At 41.6% G+C, this 16,855-nt stretch overlaps 1 long non-coding RNA gene across 3 annotated transcripts in view; it reads left to right on the forward strand.

Annotated features, from left to right (window-relative positions):
• Positions 1-16,855, forward strand: part of LOC125752094 (uncharacterized) — an 84,531-nt gene that overhangs the window by 36,590 nt on the left and 31,086 nt on the right. For 2 of the 3 annotated variants that reach the window (XR_004814724.2, XR_003132386.3), the window contains one exon: positions 1,075-1,317. This is a non-coding gene — a long non-coding RNA (uncharacterized LOC125752094). Of the gene's footprint in view, positions 1-1,074; positions 1,318-7,518; positions 7,699-16,855 lie in introns of all 3 variants that reach the window. The other variant, XR_004814722.2, reaches the window with a different exon arrangement.

Here is a 16,855-nt window from a genome sequence, read left to right on the forward strand (position 1 = left end):
AGATGGCATTTTTATGAGTTTAGTAGTCTGAAGCCTCAAGTTGGATCACTTTTTTCTTCACTCTCTTTAGTTAGTACACAGTCATACAATATCAGTAAGAAGATATGTAAATTAATTGTTCGAAGATCTCATGATTTGTCCTACTAATGTTAAATTTTGGGAGGCTACTGGAATGATGGAATGTGGAGTAAACATTTGTTGAAAGCCTATCACATGTCAGGCCCTTTATGGTATTCCCTTAATATAGTCCTCATAGCACCATTGTAAATGAAATGCTGTTATCCCCATATTAAACTTGGAAGAATGGAAGCCGGAGTGGTAAGTAATTCATCCAAGGTTACAGAGTTAAGTAATAGTAGAACTGGGATTCACACTAAGTTCTAATTTTAAATTCTGTGCTCTTTAAAAATAAAGTCTCTATAAAACCTTGGAAATGAGACCAGACGTCCAGAACCATCTTCTTTCCCCTTTGGGTATCAAGCTGCAATTTCTTCCCTAACTATGACTAAGATGGGAAAGAGTTGACATTCTGATCCTCTCCCATCCCTGAAGGCACTGTCTATACCCTTTCTTGTAGCTCCAACAATTTCTAGGTCCTTAGCAAAGCTACCCACCCTGAATTGGATGGTCTGATGGGCCTGTAACAAGGTTGGCATTCAGGAGCTGCATCCTGCCCATTATCCACTCCTAGCATTGGTAAGAGCATTCCAGCTGCTACACATAATGGTAATTTATATATTGTCACTTACCACCATCCTGCAATGGGCATGGGAAGGTACCATCAGATAGTGAAATATCTTACTGACAGCTTGTGAGTAAAGCCAGGTTAATTCTCCCAAGGACATATGATGCAAACTATCTGCTTAACAAGTTTTTCCAAAAGGAAAACCTTGTAGCTGATCATTTCTTAAAGGCTATTTCTGAGCCTATGCCTGAAGACAGAGTATATGAATTCTCATGATAAACTCATTGTAACATGTCCACTATAATTTATTTTGGGGCAGTGAGGTAGATTGTAAAAATCGGCATATTTTACACCCCTTTGGCATGTAATTTTACAACTCTTTCTATCAGGAGGTACACCCTTTCCTCCAGTCTTTGGATCTGGGCTGGCCTGGTGATGTGCTTTGGCCAATGAATGTGGCACAAGTTATGAAGAGACAGTTCCAAGCTTTTATTCACTCTCTTTTGGGACCTTGCCCAGCCCCTGTGTAAACAAGCTGAGGCTAGCCTGCCAGAGGATGAGAAACCATGTAGAGTGGAGACACATCATTGCAACTGAGGCCATCCTAGATCAGAAGAACTGCCAACCTGCAGGTAAAGTGTCAGAATCATAAGCCATACTTAACTGTTATTATTTTAAGCCTGGGCTTAAACATTGATAAAATATTTACAGTGAAAACTGAAAAACTCATAAAAACAGTAATAAAATCAATCACTGAGCTTTGGTGATTGATTAGAAAGCAACAGCTGATACACTCCAATGATAACAGTTTTTTTTTTAATAGATGGTGCTTGCTGAGCATGCTGAGCAATGCCATGCACCAGCATCTTGCCTATTTTCCCTCTTTTCATCTCTCCATCCACAAAACCTACCATTTTATTGAAAAGTTACTCAGCAGTGTTTTATATGTCATAAAATTTAATCTTTCTATCTGCCATATAAGATATATGTTGTTTCCATTTGATGGAGAAAGAAGCTGATTCTCAGAGGGATTGGGTGAATTGACTAAGCCTAAGGTACCATCTGAAAAATGGCAGATCTGAGATTTGATCTGCATCCTATACCTGCATTTTCCACCCCCATGGCTTGTATTTTTCTGGTCACTTTTCAAGAGAGGTAACTTCATGCCTTATTTTTGGAGAAGGACTTTCAAGGAAGTTAAATAACTTGTCCAATTAATAAGTGGAAGAGTAGGATTTGAACCTACAATTCACTGACTCTAAAACCTGCATTAACTGAGGTTCATTATTAAGAAATATGTCCTAACTGGAGAAGAACATGTTTACATCCATGCTAGGATCATGTTACTTCTTTGTTTTAGAAACTTGTTCTGCTCTGTTTGACTATGTTTTAAAAGTCATGTTTTGCAAACCCCAAATTGTAACAGAAAGCAGGTTGTAAAGGAACTGGTGAGAGTTATTGCCCAGAAAAACCAGCTGGGAAGCATTTCAGTGTCAATCTTATTATTGCTTTTAAATTAGCAGTGACTTCAAAAGCCTTTGAAGTAGCTGGCAGAGAATGCTTGGATTGGGGAAAACAATCACTAGAGGGTATTCTCAGCAGGCATGTACTTTATAAACGTTCCTCCTCTTTATGCCCTGGCACAGAGAAAGGTTGGAAAAGAGGTAGAGGGATCTTAGCAGGAAGCTTCTAGCTGACGTGAATTGCCAGGAAGACCCAATTAGCCTGTCCCTCTCAGTAGCAAAAGCCCAAGCAGAAGGAATAAATTATTTGTGGCAGTGGCCAAAGCTGCTGACAACTTCAGAGACCACCCGTGAGGTCTTTCCATGTCAAGCTGACTAGAAGGACCTGAGAGGCTCTAACCCCAGGGACTTGATGGATTCCAACCTGACAGCAGAGCTAAGTTAAATCGTGGCTCATAACACCTGGAAAAGAAGTATCACAATATACTTGTTTCCAACCCTGAATCTCTGTCTGAAGTCTTTCGCTGGTTGTCTCCCAGGATTGGTTTTAGAGTTTACTTCTTTGGAAACTCTGACATGTCCTGGGACTTCTCTCTATCTATATACAACCCCCTTATTTCTCCATCCATCCATCCATCCATCCATCCATCCATCCATCCATCCATCCCTCTATCCAGCTAGAGTTTGATGACTTCCTACTTTGTGCCTGATGTTACCAGACCTTGAGGATACTGCTGATTTTAAAGTAGATAACAAGGTCCCTTCCTCCTCATGATGCTTACTTAACTCTTGGAAAGAGCATAAAGACTACTCGGTGAGAAGACCACGTATGTACCTGGGCACCAATAAAGAAGTAGCAAGAAATTACTAGGAAATAATTTGATATTTTTACACATACAAAACTATTTTATCAACATGGGGGTGTATCCCAACTGGCTTGAACTTCCCTACATGTATTTATGGCATAGGAATGTTTTTATGTTGAGTTAGATATCAGAAGAAGTGAAACCATGATCTTTTCCAGGCTTGGAGTCTTAAAAGGTCATTTGTTATCATAAAGAGGAAAAAATGAATAGTTATGGTAAGTGCTCTAATATGGAATGCTTGTGATCTGTGAAAGAAACCAGGAAAAGTGTTTAATCAGCCTTGAAGCACGCGTGCATGTGTGTGCATGTGCGTGTGTGTGTGTGTGTGTGTGTGTGAGATGGAGGGTGGTCAGGGAAGTCCAATGGAGAAGTTATTGTTCCCTCCTGTCTGCTCTCATAGTCCCTGGGTCATACCTCTATTCCAATTCCTGCTTTAATCAATTATCTACATGTCCATTTGTAGCATATGCTATAGTGTCCCACTATATTGTGTTAGCACCCGCTATTCTGGTGTATGCCCATAGTATAGTACTATGGGCACCTGCAACTTTCTGCCTGAGTGGCTTTTCTGCATCCACAGGCAGGGAAAAACAGAAGTGCAAGAGGTTTGAGATTTCTGGGAGTACCCTCGCCTTAACTGAATATAGATGGAAGTAAGGTGATAAGTACCCCAACTTTATCACTTTTGGGTAGGATCACTTGAAAGCAAATTCTGCAACATGCCCCCAAGTTCTCAGGCAGGCCTCAGCCCAGTATTTACCAGCATGATAATATAGCCTATATTACCTTCCTTCTCTGGCCAGTGTCATTCCTCAAATCCTCTACCAGTTGTCCTGGGATCACCTTCAAATAGACTTCTTATATCCCTATCCTGGTTTCAGAGTTGGGTTCTGGGGGAATCAAAGCTAGGACAATGACTCTCTTCTCCTCCCAGACCAGGGCTGTGGCCAGTACAAAGCCTGGCATGTAAAGTTGGACTTATAAATCTTGAACAAATGAACTAATGAATGAGTAAATGAATAATGAAGTATGAATGGTGATGGCACACTTCTACCCTGTTCTGTTTTATAAAACTCAAATGAATCTCATTATAATGACATTTGGGAGGAGGAAAAAATAATGTTTGGGAGCTAACCAACAGATGATTTGGCTTCTGAGAAATGGGAGACAGCAGGTTGGGCCTGAAGGAAAAAGATGAAGCTATGTTGATGTCTTCCTCTCTCTTTCCTACCCTGGATTACCCTCCCCTACTGTACCTACAGACATACCAGCAACAGCCTGCCTTTCCTTATTTTGATAAGATTCAGATTCAAAGATTTCTTGGAAAATGCATTCTTTTTTTTTTTTTAATTTTTTTTTTTAATTTTTATTTATTTATGATAGTCACAGAGAGAGAAAGAGAGAGAGGCAGAGACATAGGCAGAGGGAGAAGCAGGCTCTATGCACCAGGAGCCCGACGTGGGATTCGATCCCTGGTCTCCAGGATCGCGCCCTGGGCCAAAGGCAGGCGCCAAACCGCTGCGCCACCCAGGGATCCCGGAAAATGCATTCTTAAGATAAAGACCAAGGAGACCTAACAAATCCAACATAGTTCTCACAAAACTGTTGGTATCTATTATTCATGTACTCAGTTCATTCATCTGTAAATTTATCCATTCAGTATTTTACTTATTCATTAATTTGGTCATTTGTTAGTTGATTCATTTCCTCTCTCCTTGCTGACTTGAAAACTTTGGTTCAGAGGAACTGATAATGAAGCACATCGTCCCTAGAGACTGAATGCCTTGATTTGCATCCTGGCTGTGTGAATTTGGGCAAGCTACTTACCTTACCTGTGTTTTAATTATTTCATTTGTAAAATGGGATAAATGGTACCCCTGGTAGAGAAGGTTAAGTGATTAGTGGTGTGTGTGAAGCGCTTAGAACAATCCCACACATAATCAATCATAGCAATAATCACCATTATCCTGTTTTTTTTGAATTGTCAGGCTGTGCTGGGTATTGCTCACTCCTTCTACACTTTCACTTTCTTGTTCCTATTTCTGGCTTTGCTCGCCACAACAGACTGACCATATTCCCCTAGGGGAACAGAGTTTCCCAACTTCCAAATCAGTCCTGAAAGCTTAACCGGACACATCACTCTCCTGACTGTTATGAAGAATCAAAAACACCACAAAGTGTGCAAAGCATGTCCATTTAACCTTTTTAAATCCTTTTTAGCTCTCCCAAGCCTCCCTCTCTTCTGATGATCTCCAATAGCTCCTGCTTCCCTTCTGTTGCTTCCATAACAAAACCCCTTTCAGCTGGGTTTGAAAGGATTCACCAAACTGTTGACACAAAGGTGTAAAGAAGGGGGTAGCTTCCAAGAAGGAGTTCATCTTGGAAGCTCTACTGTTTGCACTGTGCTTTCCCCCTTCTTCTCTTACAACAACCCTAACATGGCCTCCACCCTGACTACCTAATTTGTAACACTGAAACAACCACGCCTTGTCCTTTCCTGCCTCTGGTTTGCTAATAGCTAAAGGTCAGGGTCAGGGTGGGGAGAGGAGAGGTCAGCTCACTGCAGCCAGCTCTGGATTGGTCAAAAGGAAAGATGAGTGTCTGTTTTACCAAGAATGGAAAACAATGTGTGCAGAAAGGTGTTGTCCATCATAGTGGGGTCCACATTCCTACAATTCATATTTTGTTAGCACTTTACAGACCAATCAGCAAGTTGAAAGCACCCTGGACTACAAATGAACATCACTATGGTTCATATGAAAGTGTACAATGATCTATGGGCATGTACATTGTGAAAACAGTGACAGCTCAACTTGATTAGAAGGCATTGGAAGGCAATGCTTGAGAGCATGGATTCTGCTGCCTAAATGCCTGGGTCGAATCTCTACTCTGTTACTTTTAGTTGACTGAGGTTAATGTGCCTCAGAATTCATATGTCTAAGTGAAGATGGTACAAAGTCCATGTGCCCTAGAGTTGTTAAGATGGCCAAATGGGTCCATCAATGGGTGGAATTAGAGTAGTAAGGACTCCTCATAGCTATTAAGCACATGCTGTGTGCCAGGTACTGTCCTAAGAGTTCTCTGTTCAAAGGAGTGGATGTGAACTGGATGCTCGCATCGGTTTGGCAGCATGTAACAGTAAACACCTAAAATACCAGCAGCTTAGATAAGGTAGAAGCTTCTTTCTGTGGTCATCAGAGACCTAATCTCCTTTATTTTCAAATACTTCATTACTCAAGTATTAGTTTCTGTTCTCCAGGTCACCTCATGTTGCATGCAGCTCTAGCCCCAAGACCCCTATCTCAGGCATCAGGAGGAAGATAAGGTGTTGGGGAAAAGGGATGTACCTTTAAGGTGAGTCAGCTCTTCTTAAGGAATTTTCCAAGAGGCTCTCCACACCTTTTAAGCTTACATCTCTTTGAAAAGAACTTAGTCGCCTTGTTTTATCTAGCTCCAAGGAAAGCTGGGAAATGTAGTGGATCTCAACTGGGCCTTCCAATGAGACTGAAGCCCCAGATGATACCTTGACTGCAACCCTGAAAGAATCTTTGATCCAAAGAGACCCAGTTCAGCTGTGCTCAGGTTCATAACCCACAAAACTGAGATAATAAATGGTTGCTGTTTTAAGCTGCTAAGTTTGGGGGGTAATTGTTATGTAGTGATAGAGAATTAGTACACTAACATTCTGGAAATTTCCCTTTTCCTCTATTTTATTATTTTTTTAAGATTTTACTTATTTATTCATGAGAGACACAGAGACATAGACAGAGGGAGAAGCAGGCTTGATGTGGGGAGCCTGATGTGGGACTCAATCCCAGGACCCTGGGATCGTGATCTGAGCCAAAAGCAGACACTCAACCACTGAGCCACACAGGTGCCCTCCCTTTTTAAAATTTTAAATGTTACTGCCTCAGTGAGCATGTCATCTGTATTCCAACTACCAGTAGGCAATAAATTGGCCAAATGCTTTGCCACTGCATAGCATGGGGCATCATATTTCTTACTTACAACATCCTTTGCTAAATGAATTCATTAAAGTTGCAGGATACAAAATAAATGTACAGAAATCTGTCGCATTTCTGTACACCAATAATGAAGCAGCAGGAAGAGAAATGAAATATCCTTAACGTTTGCCTCTAGTGCCTTATCCAATGCCATATATTAGATTCTATTTCTCATAGTACCTCTCTTGCAAGAACTAAATTCTTAAGAATTTAGAATTTAAATGATCACTTATCACTTAAGGTCCAGCTACATCCAACAGAAATTTCAAAATCACCGTCAGATACACAAGAAAGGGGTTTATTGTAGTTTCACATAAAAGAAGTCTAGCAGTAGCTAGCCTAGGACTACTTTAGAGGTTCTGTATTCACCTCGTCCCATACTCCTTCTTGCTCCAAGACTTTGCCATTCGTCATTAAGACCACTACATGGTCCAAAATGGCTGCTTCAGCTCTATGCATCATATTCTTTTTTGTTTTTTTTTTTAATTTATTCATGATAGACATAGAGAGAGAGCGAGGCAGAGACAGAAGCAGGCTCCATGCCGGGAGCCCGTCACGGGACTCGATCCAGGGACTCCAGTATCGCGCCCTGGGCCAAAGGCAGGCGCTAAACTGCTGAGCCACCCAGGGATCCCTCTATGCATCATATTCTTATTCCAAGTCACAGAAGGATGAAACACGTAAGACATCTTAGCTGAATCAGCTACCCTTAAGAATTCTTCCAAACTTAAGATGTGGTTTGTGTATACAATGGAATATTACTCAGCCATTAGAAACGACAAATACCCACCATTTGCTTCAACGTGGATGGACCTGGAGGGTATTATGCTGAGTGAAATAAGTCAATCGGAGAAGGACAATCATTATATGGTCTCATTCATTTGGGGAATAAAAAAATAGTGAAAGGGAATAAAGGGGAAAGGAGGAAAAATGAGTGGGAAATATCAGAAAGGGAGACAGAACATGAGAGACTCCTAACTCTGGGAAACGAACTAGGGGTGGTGGAAGGGGAGGGGGTGGGGGGTGGGGGTGACTGGGTGACGGACACTGAGGGGGGGACTTGATGGGATGAGCACTGGGTGTTATTCTATATGTTGGCAAATTGAACACCAATAAAAAATAAATTTATAAAAATAAAAAATAAAAAATAACAAAAAAAAATCACTTAAGACATTGGGAAATCATGGCATGGGATGCAGGATATGAAAAATAGAAGCCTAGCTACATTACAAATATATGAAACAATGCCACCAAAGGGGTTGAAATGACAACGAGCTAAGGTAGGTCATTTTGGAAATAAATAGTAAGACTGAATGTTGAGTGAAGTCAGTCCATCGGAGGACAATCATCATATGGTTTCACTAATAGGTGGAATATAAGAAATAGTGAAAGGGACTATAAGGGAAGGGAGGGAAACTGAGTGGGGAAAAATTAGAGAGTAAGACAAACCATGAGAGACTCCTGATTCTGGGAAGCAAACAAAGGGTTGGGGAAGTGGGGTAACTGGGTGACAGGCACTGAGGAGGGCACTTGATGGGATGAGCACTGGGTGTTATACTATATGTTGGCAAGTTGAATTTAAATAAAATACTAAAATAAAATAAAATAAAATAATTCAATGATAAAAAAATGACTGAAAAAATTCTTCCAAACAATGCTTTCCATAAGATATTTGTGTAGTAGACAATAGGGTATTTAAAAAGTAGAAGATCTTGTTGGTCATTTACTCAGAGAGAGAGAGAGAGAGAGAGGCAGAGACAGAAGCAGGCTCCATGCAGGCAGCCCGTTGTGGGACTTGATCCCAGGACTCCAGGATCATGCTCTGGGCTGAAGGCAGATGCTAAACCAGGATCACACCCTGGGCTGAAGGCGGCGCTAAACCACTGAGCCACTGGGGCTGCCCAGGTTTATACATTTTGATTCCTCTTTATTTTTTTTCTCTTTCATTATTTTTGCTATACTTGTATGACATCCATCCAAGTGATTGCTTCATATTGAATTATGGAGTGAAAAAGTTATTTCCCTACATTTACATACCATCTATACAATTTTTCCATAATGTGTTTTTAAATCAATTCACTTTTTTTTAAATCAGTTCACTTTTTAAAACATTATATATATATAATTATATATATATATTTACAAATAAAATTTTTAATTAGAAAATAGTGCTTCCATGAAAGTTGTAGAAAGTACATAAAATAAGATAAAATGAAATAGTTATACAATTACACATGGAAACCATGTCAACCCAAAAAAAAAAAAAAAATACCACACAAAACTCTGAGCCATTGACCAGTCCTCTTTATTAAAAAATGAAGATTGGCAAACTGCAGATTACGATCTCCCCTGAATGAAACAGAAAGATTGCAAAGAGAGTTACTTTCTCATTACACTATTCAGTATAATGTCCTGTGTACCACTTAACTCATCTGAACTTTACTAGAGGTCTGTGATCTACATTTCGGGACACACTGGTACATTCTTTTGACCAATGAGTAAACCAATTTCCCAGAGGTCTTGTGTGATTCTCTATTTGCTTCTGGGCATTCTATAATGCTTGCCAAGACTTTATTGACTGATACCACAGTCAGCTGGTTTAGAGTCTGTGTCTGCCTGCTAGACTCTGGGCTCTCAGAATGGTAAGCCAGGGTCTCTCTGTGATCCCTGGGATGAGGCCCAGGGCCTGCCCAGAATCAGTGCATTTAGTGTGCTGTAGCAAATTGAATTGTTCAAGGACACACAGCTTGTGAGCAAGGATGATACTGGGACCCATATCTTCTGGGCCTTATTCAAATGGTACTTTCCAGTTAGGTTTCTAGAGAGATCAATTCAATTTCAGGGACAGAGATCAAGAAGATTTAAAATAAAATGCTGCTTTTTATTCAAAACAATCAAGATTACTCTTGCTTTTTTTTCATGATAAATTACTGTGTATGTAATGCTAGGTTAAAAACCCATAGTGATTCAAAGTAGAAATCTCAGAGAAAGGTTGTTCAATAAAATGGTGGTGGTTGGTGGTGGTGACAGTAATAATTAATAAAAATAGCTGTCATTTACTGATCATTTTCTAGATGCCAGGTGCAATCCTAATGGGCTACATAATTACTGAATTTTCTCATGGGCTAGATAAATATTATTCCCATTTCATCAGAGAAAATGGAGGCATCGAGTAGTCTTTATATAGCACATAAGATACAACAGCCTGTAAGCGATGGACAAGCCTCCATTTGATGAGTCTACCTCTTCGGATCCTCTAGGCCTCTCCTGACTTTTGGTTCAGGGGCTCCGATAGCAAAAAGCTCAGCAGGATTTCCTCAAACTTTTGGCAGATGGGATCTCCAGTACCTCACCTGGGCACCAGGTGCGGTATGCCTGTTGTCTCCTGTCCTGGGACCTCTCTGTGGCCTTGAATCTATAGTATCCTGTCACCTGGGCATACATATCTCAGAAGAACTGGGGAATTAATGCCATGTGGTTAAACCTTTGATTTGGGGGGATCCCTGGGTGGCTTAGCAGTTTAGTGCCTGCCTTCGGCCCAGGGCATGATCCTGGAGTCCTGGGATCGAGTCCCACATCGGGCTATCTGCGTGGAGCCTACTTCTGTCTCTGCCTCTCTCTCTCTCTCTCTCTCTCTCTCTCTGTGTGTCTCTCATGAATAAGTAAATTAAAAAATCTTAAAAAAAAACCTTTGATTTGTGGGAGATGAAATCAATGGATTGATCTTCCCCTGGTCAGGCTGCACAGAGCTGCTCATTTTATATTTTTTCTTGGAGGACAGTTTTGCAGAGTCAGACAACCAGTTGCACCTAGTGGCAGCCAACTTGATAAAAAGTATTTTTATTGGCCTACCACCTGTTTCCTCCTTTTTCTTTCACTCCTACTCTCTTAGATCATAATGAAGAAATATCAGTAAGCCCTCACTTTTGGCTCATCTTGCTATGGAGTCTGCTTCAGACCAGATCTGTCTGACTCCCAAACCCATGCCAAGGACACTGAGTTATATCAGTCTATGTATGAATCTTCAGGGTAGGCTAAGTTCCTGGTGAGACACCCATGCCTTTGGCATCTTAATGATCTGATCCTTCTCCCTCCCTACTCTTTGCCTCAAATGCCGATCTTCTTTGAGTTCTGGTTGTTATGTTCCATTCTGCTTCCAGCCCTTTGCACTTGCTTTTTCTTTGGAGAATGCTCTCCTTCTTCCTTCTTCTCTATTACTTTCTGCTTCCTTTTCTGGTTAACAAAAACTCATCCTTAGAAGTCAGTCCGAATAGCATTTTCTGATCTCCCTGCTCCCCTCAGCCTCCCCTCAGTGTGGATTAAGCTGTCTGTTTCTCATACTTTACTTTTATTTTTTTATTTTTTTAAGATTTTATTTATTTATTCATGAGATACACAGAGAGAGGGAGAGAGAGGCAGAGACACAGGCGGAGGGAGAAGCAGGCTCCATGCAGGGAGCCAGATGTGGGACACCATCCTGGGACTCCAGGATCAGGCCCTGGGCTGAAGGCAGGCACCAAACCACTGAGCCACCCAGGGATCCCCACATACTCTACTTTTATATACCTATCTTCATGCCATTATCTACTCTTCTAGGAGTCCCAGGTCTTTGAAGATTAGGATGGTGTCCCATTGACATCTCTGATCCCTAATGTGATCATGGCACCTTCCACGGAATCTCAGCTAAGTGAAGTTGGTGGTGGAGTGGTCAAGAGCATAGGAGAGTTGTCAGATGGCCCTGAGGACTCTAGTCCTGCTCTAATACCTATAGCCATGGACTTCTGACTAACAGCTGTGACCTTCAGTTTCCTAATCTGTAAAAAGGGAAAAACCATAGTAGCTATGATGTAGTGTTCTTATAAGAACTAAATGACATAAAACATACTGAATTTAGTAAGATAAAAATAAAAGTAAGCTACTATTATCAACCTTGGGTAATTTATTATTCCTTTGAAAAAGGTGAAAAAGTAGTTGGAGAAAAAAAAAAATTAGACTACTTGTCACCTGGGCCCAAACACAGGTTTAATGAATGCCGTCAAGTTTTTTAGGCACCCCAGAGGTTTGGCTGAGGCCCCAAAGCTTACAGGCTAAGTCAGTCCTCACGGTTTTAGTAGACACCCGCCATGTGCTAGGCACTACCTGCAGGGCTGAGGTATTAGAAATGGTAATATTCAGAGACTGTCCTCAATAAGTTCAGTCTAGCAAGGTTATGACATCAAAGTTTATGATCTTCTATCATGACCACATTCTCTCCTATCTTAAAGATAAATGCATTCATTTCTTCATCAAAGTATTTATTGTTCATATACCATGTTCCCAGCACTGGCTAGGTGGCAGGGACACAGCTCTGAATTTATACTTTGATTTTTTGAAGTTTACACTGGGAAAGACAGACAAAAAGTACACAAAGAAAAAAATTCATCGAGAGAAAAAAAGTGGATGTTCAAACATGGATAAGAGAATTCCAGGAAGAGACATCAGATTGTGCAAAGGGATGAAGGTGTGGAAAGCATGGCATGATCTGAGACCAGGAGTCCAGCGGTGATATGACAGCATAGATCACGGGGTAGGGAGATGGGTGAGGCTGGAGAGACAAGCTGAGAACAGAGCGCTCAGGGCTGTCTGGCTAGTCAGGATTCTTCTCCATCACAGAAACCTAACCAGAAAAGTGAAATGGTGGTGCGCTTGTGTGGCAAAGCTTGAGTACGGGCAGAACAGAGTTTGGCCCCAGAGAAACTGGACCCAAGGTTAAAGACATCTTATTGTCAAGATGGAATTTCCACATGTGATAAGGAATAGAGTCATAGATAAGTTTAGGTTTATTTCTTTCCAACCTAATGACTTTAAATAAAAGGAGCTCCTCTGTTGAAAAAGAATAAGTCCCAGACAATACTGATTGACTCTGCTTGAGTCATGTGATTTTCCTGGATCACCAAACACAGTGACCACGAGATGGGACATCTGATTGGCTCGAGTTGGGTGGCTTGCCTGTCCATGTCTGTGGTGGAGTCAGGGTTGTTTACAGAAGGAGATGAAAGATTCCTGCCCAGACCCAAACCAAATAATAGCTCTGGAGCCTTGAGTCCCACACCAGGGTGTTTGGGGTGCATCTAAGGGTGACAGAAATCATTTTCAGGTCTTAAGTAAGAAGATGAAATGGTCATATGTGTGTTGAGAAAAAGCACCTCAGGCACAGTGTAGAAAGGTGGCTGAATAAGTGGAGCAGATAGGAGACTGGAAAACCCATTGTTATACTAACGTCATAATGCCACAGTCCAAGTAAGGCCTTAGAACAGGGGCTGTGCACAAAGTTGCAGGAAGTATGGGTGGACGAAAGAGAGAACACAGGGGGTTGATACTCCATTCTAGTTCTGATTGGAGACAGATGGGAAAGCACTGGCCACTGCTGTATGTATTGTTGACAAGGTGAGTTGTTGATAAGGTCTTTCTAGAAGTCATTCTAGCTTAGCAGTTGGCCTGAATCCTAGACTTACTTATGATTTTACTGAAGCTAAATTGGGGCAAGGTGCAGAAAACCTGTTTTTTTCTGATTAGGATTTTAACGAATATTGGGTACCCACCATGTGCCATGCCGGAGGCTTTATATTTTTCAAGGTGAATAAAACAAGTCTCTGCCTGAAAAATGCAACATTGTAATCCCATGTTTGTAAAGAATACATGGTATTTCCACCCCTTATCTCCTTTAATCTTTACCACAGGCCTACGGGGTAGCACGGAAAACATTGTGACCTCTATTACACATCTCCTAGGACAAGTGAGCTGACCTTCTCATTCCCCAAAGGAGAGTCCTCTTCAGTTCTATCCACTGTAATCTGAAACCCATGGGTTCGGGCTCTTCTATACCAGAGGAACTGAGGGCCTCCCTCAGGCAAATGTGGGCTGGTAAATGTTGAGCAACAGGCTCTCTGAGCAGTGTTTGCTGATCATCACAGTGTGAATACTCCTACCGTGGCTTGTTTCAAACTATCAGTGTTGTTTGAATGCCACTTTGGAAAGAGATGCCTGCAAAAAATCTCTTGAATCTCAGGGTTTTATGGTCTCATCAGCCAGACTGTACTCTGGGTTCTGGAGGAGAGAGTAGAAAGCCATCTTCTAGGAGTTTGGTCTGCATGGTCTGTCATGGGCTGAATTGTGACCCCCCAAAAATATATGTTGAACTCCTAACCCTCAGGACCTCAGAATGTTATCTTACTTGGACATGGAATCATAGATATGATAAGATGAGATCGTATTGGAGTAGGGTAGGCCTCAAATCCAGTATGAATGGTGTCCTTATAAAGAAGGCAGCCATGTGAGGGCACAGGGACACAGGGAGAAGGTTACGTGAGAACGGAGGCAGATGTTGGAGTGATGCATTTACTGGCTGGGGAACTGCTCCTGAGGCTGCTAGGAACTGGAAGAAGCAAGGATGGATTGTCTCCTAGGGGCTTCAGAGGGAACCTGGCCCTGCCAATACCTTGATTTTAGGTTTCTAGCCTCCAGAACTATGAAACAGTACATTTCTGCTCTTTTAACTTTCCCAGTCTGTGGCAGTTTGTTATGGCTGCCCTCAGAAACTAATGACCCCTGTGTTTTCTTGTACCCTGCACCACCTGGTTTGAAGTATGACTGCCCTTGGGCAAAATCCCATTGTGTTTGTGTTTTATGGTTCCACTGCTCTTTCATTCCACTCCTCCATTTGGATCGGATTACAGGAGTCTAGTGCAATGAGCTAAAATATAGGAGAGCCCATTGGCTTATGCAGGTAAGAAAGTTATCATATCAGATATAATTAGTTGACTACACACTAGATATCAGGTGCTATATGAGGTGTTTTTCATGTAGTGCCATATTTAATCTTCCCCAAAACCTTATGACTAGGCATAATTATACTTATTTTACAAATGGGGAAATAGAAACTCAATGATATTAGGTCACTTGCCTAAGGTCATAGAGCTAGTTAAGGGCTGTGGGGTTGTAAACTCAGGTGTGGTGGATTCAGACTCTGCACAACATCTTAGTACTCCACCCTGTGGCCAGTTTATGAAAGTCTCAGTGGGCTATAGCTACACAAACACCTCACGGTTTGCCCCATCTGGACTCAGAGATAAGATGGGATCTGAGAATAAGAGGAGAAGATGGAGGATGTTTAGAGAAATCAGGTCAATTGAATGTGTTAAACTTGAATCCCTTTGGTGAACTTATCTATGTCTAGTGGCTGCCATTTCCATGTGGCAATAATAATGATAGGCCCACAATGATATAATAATCTTAATCCTTTATGTGTATACAACACTGAACACTGTGATGGATTTTACTTTTAGTGGCTCTCACCAGCCCTCTGGTTTTGGAGCCAGACAGAGCTGGGATCACATTCCAGACCTCAAATTTACCAGTGGTCTCATCTTGAGCAAGTTACTTGACTGTCAGTTTACTTTCCTTACTTAGAACCTCGTAGGGGTATTGGAAGGACTAAATGAGATGGAGTGGGAATAGTATATAGTAGACATTAAGGGAGCAAGTTTACTGCCTCTGTTCTTACGAGAAAGGGGTTTTCTCAATACTTATGGCCTCCCAATCCACTGTCACCTTCCCCACAGAGGATGTTGGTTGCTGATTCATGTTTCCTGATTGAGAGAAGTCAATCTACCACAAGTTCCAAGTATCTGCCTCATGTCTGTCTGTTTATCCTGGAACAATACAATGCTACTTCGTAACCGTCTTGTTCACAACCCATCCTTCTCATGGGTTGAATTGTGTCCTCCAAAAAAAATATGTTGAATTCTTGACCCCTAGCACTTATGAAAGTTACCATATTTGAAAATAGGGTCTTTGCATATGTAATCAAATTTAGATGAGGTCATTAGTATGGGCCTTAATTCAATATGACTGGTGTCATTTTTTTTTAAGATTTTATTTATTTGAGAGAAAGAGAGAATGCACATGTGAGTGGTGGGGAGAGGCAGAAGGAGAGGGGGAAGCAGATTCCCCACTAAGCAGGGAGCCAGATGCAACAAGGGGCTCATCCCAGGAATTTGGGATCATGACCTGAGCTGAAGGCAAATGCTTAACCGACTGAGCTACTCAGGTGCCCCATTATAAGAAAACAGAAGCCCTACATGAAGACAGAGTCACACAGGAGAGAATGTCATGTGACCATGGAGACAGAGACTAAAATGCTGCAAGTACAAGCCAAAGAATAGAATACCTGGTACTACTGAAAAATAAGGAGATCTTCTATTATCCTGTCTATTCAGAAGTGAATAAGAGAAGACAGGAGGCTTGGGGAGGTGCCTGGGTGGCTCAGTTGATTAAGCATCTGACTGTTGGTTTTGGCTCAGGTTATGACCTCAGGGTCCTGGGATCAAGCCCCACATCCCACGTTGGGATCCCTGCTCAGTGGGCAGTCGACTGGAGATTCTCGCTCTCCCTCTCCCTCTGCCTCTCCCTGGGCTCATTCTCTCTCTCTCTCTCATCAATCAACCAATCTCAAAAATAGAAAGAATAGACAAAGGATTAAGAAAAAGAAAGAACCAAGACAGAGGAGGGAACCAGTATGGATTGAGCACCATTACAAACATCTCATTTAATTCTGACACTCTGAATGGTAAGTGTTCTTGTTCTCACTTTCCAGATGAAGAAACTTCAGTTAAAGATAACAGATTTCCAGCTCCAGGTCCCACTGTGAGCAGGTGGCTGAGAAAATTCCAGAGTTATGAGTCTAACTGCCTGTGATCTTTCTACAAAGCAATTGAGACAATATGTAGAATCACAGTCAATGCTCACTGTACTTGCTTTGAAATGAGGAAGAGGGGGAACCTTGATGGAGCTGCCCAG

This window comes from Canis lupus, chromosome 3 (assembly GCF_003254725.2).
Source record: "Canis lupus dingo isolate Sandy chromosome 3, ASM325472v2, whole genome shotgun sequence".
Lineage (NCBI taxonomy): Eukaryota > Metazoa > Chordata > Mammalia > Carnivora > Canidae > Canis > Canis lupus.